Genomic DNA, 6,748 nt, shown 5'->3' with positions numbered 1-6,748 from the left:
TCAGCAATAGTTAGGATGCTTTGGCTGCAAATAACATAATTCTAGAATCAAACTGGGTTAAAGCACAAGGGAAAAAATTGTCATGCCACATGGTTATGGGTGATCAAGTGAAAAACAGCCTTAAAATATTTCATCTTCATATACTGAAAAATTGGCCACTTCAATTCTCACCGTTGAACAGGTGGGACATTCAGAGCTGTACCTGCTTACTCTCCTTATGAAAAGGGTCCTGGGCCCCTATCTCTTAAAAGAAGGGGTGTTTTCTAGAAGTTGACATTTCCCTTCCCTAACTGATTGATGTATTTCCAAGTACTGTATATCAAAAGGGTTTGGAATGGGATTTAGAAACTCCAGGCTTAGGACTTGAGTCAGTTCAGCTTCTTTGAGGAGTAGACGTTGAGACAGGAGATGCACTGGAGGAAATGTCTGTAAACGATAAACAGGAGGTAGCAGAAGGAGGCAGGAAGTGCCTTTAGACACCGAGGCAGGTCTGTCTGATCCCAGTGAAAGGAGAGGGGTGGAGAAGGAGTATCAGGCAAGAAGAGTCTCAGCACAGCTCTGAGGAAGTTTCAGGCAGGCCACTGTGGAATCCCCAGGTCAAAACTGCCCGTTAGATGGGTTCTGCATCCCACAGAAATTACCCAGCATTCATATGGAAATGGACTCCCAATAACCAAAACCATCTTGAAAAAGACAAAGTAGAAGGACTCACACTTCCCAATTTCAAAACTTACTACAAAGCTACAGTCATCAAGACAGTGTAGTACTGGCATAGGGACAGATATATAGATTGAGAGAGTAGAGAGTCCAGAAGTAAAGCTTTACATTTACGCCCGATCGGTTTTTGACAAGGGTGCTAAAACAATTCAATGGGGGAAAGAATAGCCTTTTCAACAAATCAGAACAGCTGGATATCCACACACAAAAGAATGAAATTGGACCTCTACTTCACACCATATACGAAAATGTACTCAAAATGGATGATAGTCCTAAATGTAAGCGCTCAAACTATAAACATAACTGTACATTTTTATGACTTTGGGTTAAGTAATGGCTTCTTAGATATGACACCAAAAGCACAAGAGACAAAAGAAAGGAATGAACTGGACTGCATCCGAATTTTAAACTTTTCTATTTTGCTATAAATTAAACCAACAAGAAAGTGAAGAGACAATCCACAGAATGGGAGAAAATATTTGCAAATCCTATCTCTGATAAGGGGCTTGTATCCAGATATATAAAGAAATTTTATGATTCAATAATAAAAAGACAACCCAATTAAAAATGGGCAAAGGATCTGAATAGACATTTGTCCAAAGAAGATATACAAAGAGCCATACAAATAGGTATACAAATAAGCACATGAAAAATGCTCAAAATAGTTAACCACCAGGGAAATACAAATCAAAACTGCAATAACATACCATTTCACATCCAATAGGATGGCTACAATAAAAAAGACAGTAACAAGCTGTGGTGAGGATGTGGAGAAACTGGAACCCTCATATATTACTAATGGAAATGGTAAAGCTGCTTTGGAAAACAGTTTGGTAGTTACTCAAAAAGTTAAACATGGAGTTATTATATGACTCGGAAATTCCACTCCTAGGTATATACCCAAGAAAATGAAATATGAATATATTGAGTATATCAAATATATTTGGTATTTATATGAATATAATCCATTCATATATATATGTGAAATATGTCCACCCCAAAATCTGTACATGAATGTTCACAGAAACTTTATTCATAAGAGCCAAAAAGTGGAAGCAACCCACAGTTCATCCATCAGCTGGTAAGTGGTATATCCATACAGTGGAATAGTATTTAGCAGTAAAAGGAAACAAAGTATTGCCACATGCTACAACATGGATGAACCTTGAAAATGTAATGGCAAGTGAAAGGAAGACCACAAACTGTGTGATTCCAATCATATAAAATGTCCAGAATAGGCAATTCTATAGAGACAGAAAGTAGATTAGTGGTTGCCTGGGGCTAGGTGTGGAGGAAATGGGGAGTGAGTGCTAACAGGCACGGAGTTTCTTTTAGGGAAGATGAGAATGTTCTAGAATTAGTGGTGATGGTTGCATAAATCTGTGAATATACTAAAAACCATTGAATTATACACGCGAAATGACTGAATTTTGTGCTACGTGAATTATACCTCTATTAAATTGTTCAAAATTTAAAAAGAAATGGTCCGGGGCTTACCTGGTGGCGCAGTGGTTGAGAGTCCGCCTGCCGATCCAGGGGATGCGGGTTCGTGCCCCGGTCCGGGAAGATCCCACATGCCGCAGAGCGGCTGGGCCCGTGAGCCATGGCCGCTGAGCCTGCGCGTCCGGAGCCTGTGCTCCGCAATGGCAGAGGCCACAACAGTGAGAGGCCCACGTACCGCAAAAAAAAAAAAAAAAGAAATGGTCCATGCTCAATCATTGATTGGAGGAGCCCAGGGGAAACATGGCCCAATAACACAGTGGGACCTCAAAGCTCAGCTGAAACTGAGTCCCCCTAAAACCAAGTTACTCTGCCAAGTTTGTGATTAACCTCTCTATCCAAAACTTTATTCCCTTTCTTGTTCCACACCTGTTCCCCTTCAAGACTGAGGAGTATCAAAGAAAAGGGGACATTGTAACTGAGAAGGCCCCTATGGGGCCTTCCTGGGACAGACCCCTCTCCCCCATGTCCGCCAAATGCCTTCTTGTCTGTAGAAAAACTTTAGCCTCCTAGGTCTTCCCTAGGTTCCAAAGAGCAAATTTAATCAGAGAAGTGAGAAAAGGCAGAAACAAAGGAACACAATCAAGCAATTCCAAACAATAATAGTTTAGCCATTAAACAAAGTCAGATACCTTTAGTTCCTTCTTCAGGGCTGTAGGTAATATTCCGAGCCATCCTTGAGTTGTTCAGCAGATACTGAAACCCCCATCAGGTGGAAGAAGTTAACTGCTGCTTGACCACCAGATGGGCTGGAACCAGGTTGATGCTGTTGACTCCTGATTACCTCACCACCACCACCAGCCAATCACAAGAATGTGCACCAGCTGATCACGCACCCCTCTACGCCTCTCCCTCACCCTCTCTTTAAAAATCTTTCCTTGCTCGCCTTGCCAGAAAGGCTACCCTTTCCTTCACCGCAAACAGGTGTCATGGATTGGCTTCACCACGCTGGGCAAAGGGACCCAAGTTTGGTTCAGTAACATAGCGTCAGGGGCTGACAGTCAGCTGAATCCCCACGACAGAGTCTCTTTAAGAAGACACATTTCCACAGCCCCATGCACACCAAGAACCACCACATGACATCCGCATGCAATGATCTTCAGAGAAAACACTGTTCTTTTGCAATTTCACATTCATTCATTTAATAGAGATCAATTCACACCCAGTGGCCTGCTATGAATCAGGCCCTAGCGCGGCTGGGGAAAGAAACGACCTCCTGGGCTCAATTCCTTGCGAGGTTTTCCTTCTCCCAACACAATCACTGCTAATTTTAAATAAAAGTGGCTTTTCACACATGCACACTGGTTTATCTGATCCTCACACAGCACTTCACGATAATTACCACTAGTAACCAAGGATAAGCTTACAGTTTACATTTGCCCAAGATCAAAGAAGCCAATAAAAGGTCATTACCAACCTCCAAATTCTTCTCTTTCCGAAACAACTGTCTCCATCCTGCGTCCTCGCTCCGGCACGGCCCCACACCACCGACTCAGCCGCAGCCGCAGGCGTCACCCAGGTTCAGCCGGAAGGACGGCGGAGCATGCGCGCCAGCTGGACCACGCGAGCCACGCCTGGGTGGATTCAATTGGACCAGCCCCGGTCACGTGCTCACCGCTCAGCCAAGCACTGCCTCCGAGAGGTGCCGAGCTCACCGGTGGCCGCGTGAGGATCTCGCGAGGTCTGGGCCACGTGTTCCCCCACCCTCTCCCGGCAAGGCAGAAGTAGCCGCGTATCCGAAACGCGGAGTGAGCGAGACTAGAGCGGCCCCGCAGAGAGAAAAGGTTGCTGTGGGTGATGTTAGCCGACTGGATGCCGGGCAGGAAGCGGTCGGTGCTCACCGCCCTAGTGGAGGGGCCCCGCTGGGCGGCTTTGCGGTTTGCGGGGCAGACCAGGTGATACTAAGTGCCGCACAGGGGAAGCCAGGCTCTGCCGGGATGGACAGTGTCCAGCTTCGGCTCCTCTTCTTCAGCCCTGAGACCACGACGCTTAGCCCCCTAGAGCCCGGGACAGGTGGGGTCATAGGTTGCTGATTATACCTGTGTGCAGGGGGCGGCACACACCGGCCGAAGCGTGGGGCTGCGCCGTGAGATGAGCAGGAAAGGTCTCCCTTGCCTCACCTTGGAATCATAGCTGGGGAGGGACTCCCGTGTTCACCGGGCCGCCACCCCACCTACGCCTTCAGGCAGAGGCACGCCCAGACTGCCCCGCGTGGGTGACAGGCTTTCTGGTTTTACCGTCTGCAAAATAGGCCAGCCTTCCCGAGCTACTTCCAGCCCCCCTCCCTTTCTTCCGTCCTGTCCTGAAGAAGAGCCACCTGCTCGCCATTTCCTCTGTCGCCACCCTTTAGGTACAGGAACCTTGTCCTTCTCAGATACTTGGGACAAACGTCAGCTGAGCGAGCACCAATTACAAGCCAATGCCTGCTGGTTACCGTGGTCACAGAGATGCAAGAGATAAGGTCCCTGCCCCCAAGGAACTTGCAACCTAGCCGAAAAGAAGTATCTGCATAAACGCTCCCATAGTGACTTAATAACCTGTCCAAGTGCGGGTGTGCGGGGCCTCAGAGGAAGGCGTGCTGAGGCCGGGGAGCCAGGAAGATCTGGAGAAGGGCTTCAGAGCGGATTGTTAAAGCGGAGTAAGGTGTTAAATATAGATTTTCTTATTTTTAAAGACTTATTTTAAAAAACTTAGAGAATGCAGAATAAGAAAGAAGAAAATAACCACAATCTATGGGTATCTCCCCATTTTTCTTAGCTATTACATATTGTTTTGTAGCTGACTCTTTTGCTGTAAAAATATAACCATTTTAATCATAAGTATTTTTCAGGACCAGTTTTCATGGCGACGTCGTATTCTACCGAATGTTTTTGAGGGTCTTTGAGAGAAACCAGTGAGTAGCCCCCATCTTCCCTACCCAAATCAATCGAGAGATAAGACAGCTGGTGGAGAACCAGAATATCACCCTATTCATAATTAAGGCTAAATGGAAGGCGGAGCCCAGAACGAGAAACAAACTGGGCCAGCTGGTCATTGCCTGGAGGAGCCCAGGGGAAGCAAGAACCCACCGCAGGGAACGCGCAGAGCAGACAACTCACCAGGCCCCCGGCGTCCCATCGGCCCAAGTGCAGAGGGATGGAGAAAGGGGACAAATTCTCCATGCAGAGGGCCTTTGCTCACCCCCACCTGCTGCCCGTAACTCACCAACGGCTGCAACTCCCAACCCTCTCTGGGTAAGAGGAGGGGGTGGGGAGGGAAGCCAGGAGGATTGAGGAGAAGGCTACAAAACCAGCAGCTGGGATGGAGGCGTCCCCTCTAACATATGAAGGTCCCATTACTCATTGAACCAACCCTCTATTGTTGTATGTTTAGGTTGTTTCCAGACAACACAGACATTAAATACCTTTGTAATGAATCTTTGTCCATGTTTATGGTAATTTCCTCAAGATAAAGTCCTGGGAGTGGAATCCTGGACCAAATGATGTTAGCATGTTTAAAGCTTTCGATGCCACATTTCCCTCTAGAAGGTTTGTGTTACTGGACGTTGCCACTAGCAATATGTGAGAACATGTTTCCTTAACACACACCCAGCCTGGGTCAGGCCTTCCTTGTTGATCTTTGTGAATTTGATGGCAAAATGTCTGCACCTCACTGTTATTTCAATTTTGAGCAGTCTAAGGAAGCCTTCCACTAGAAAATACAATTTGTTAGTAGTTCTGGGGCAAGATAAGCCTAAACGTCCTTATCATAAAATGGGACTAAATAGCCCCTACCTTGAGAGTCGTGTGGACATTGCTTGGCCCGTGGTGGGCAATGAATAAATTGTAAGCATTGTGGAATCACCTTAGAGCCGCTGGGATGAGGGTGGGGTGGACACACCTGAAAGCCGCCGCCCTCCTCCCTCCCATCTTTGTGTTTATGTATCTCTGTCTCCCTGGGGCCACGCAGGGAGGAGTGGTAACTTACAGGGTGGTTTGGGCACTCTGGGGGTTTCTGCCCAGAACACCACCTAGCAACCCTCCGGGGCCACCGGGATTTCTAGCACCTGGCAGTTGGCTCGTCAGCCCATCGCCAGGCTCTCCGTGCCCCGTGTCGCCCACGCTGGGGGCTTCCTCAGGGCCCTTCCGTGTGTGCCCCGCACCTGAGTGGGGTCTCGTCGGGTCAGCTCCCTGCCGTGCCGTCCCCTCCCCGCCCTCCCCAGGCAAGGGGAGGCCCACCGTCCTCGCTGCCCTCGCTTTGTCCTTGGTTCTCCACCTCTGACTCGCCTTTGTCTTCAGACAGACACCTTAGAAGAGGGCTCGGATTCCACCGCCAGCAGCCCACGGGGCCCCGACCCGGCCTCGTTCACTATTCTGGGCCCACCTCTCTCTGGGAGCTGCTTGGCTGAGTTTTAGTCCCCTTTGTTTCTTTCTGGAAGTTAGCGAGGAAAAGCAGACAGGAAACCGACAGACAAAGGTCCCTTCTAAAGCCCAGTAGCGAACAGTCCAAAGGCGGATGGAAGGTCAGAGCAGCTCCGGTGCGGGCCGGCCTC

Source organism: Mesoplodon mirus, assembly GCF_964341445.2.
Source record: "Mesoplodon mirus genome assembly, chromosome: 17".
Classification (NCBI taxonomy): Eukaryota; Metazoa; Chordata; class Mammalia; order Artiodactyla; family Ziphiidae; genus Mesoplodon; species Mesoplodon mirus.
The sequence above is the reverse complement of the archived record's forward strand: the minus strand, read 5'-3'. Positions refer to the sequence as shown.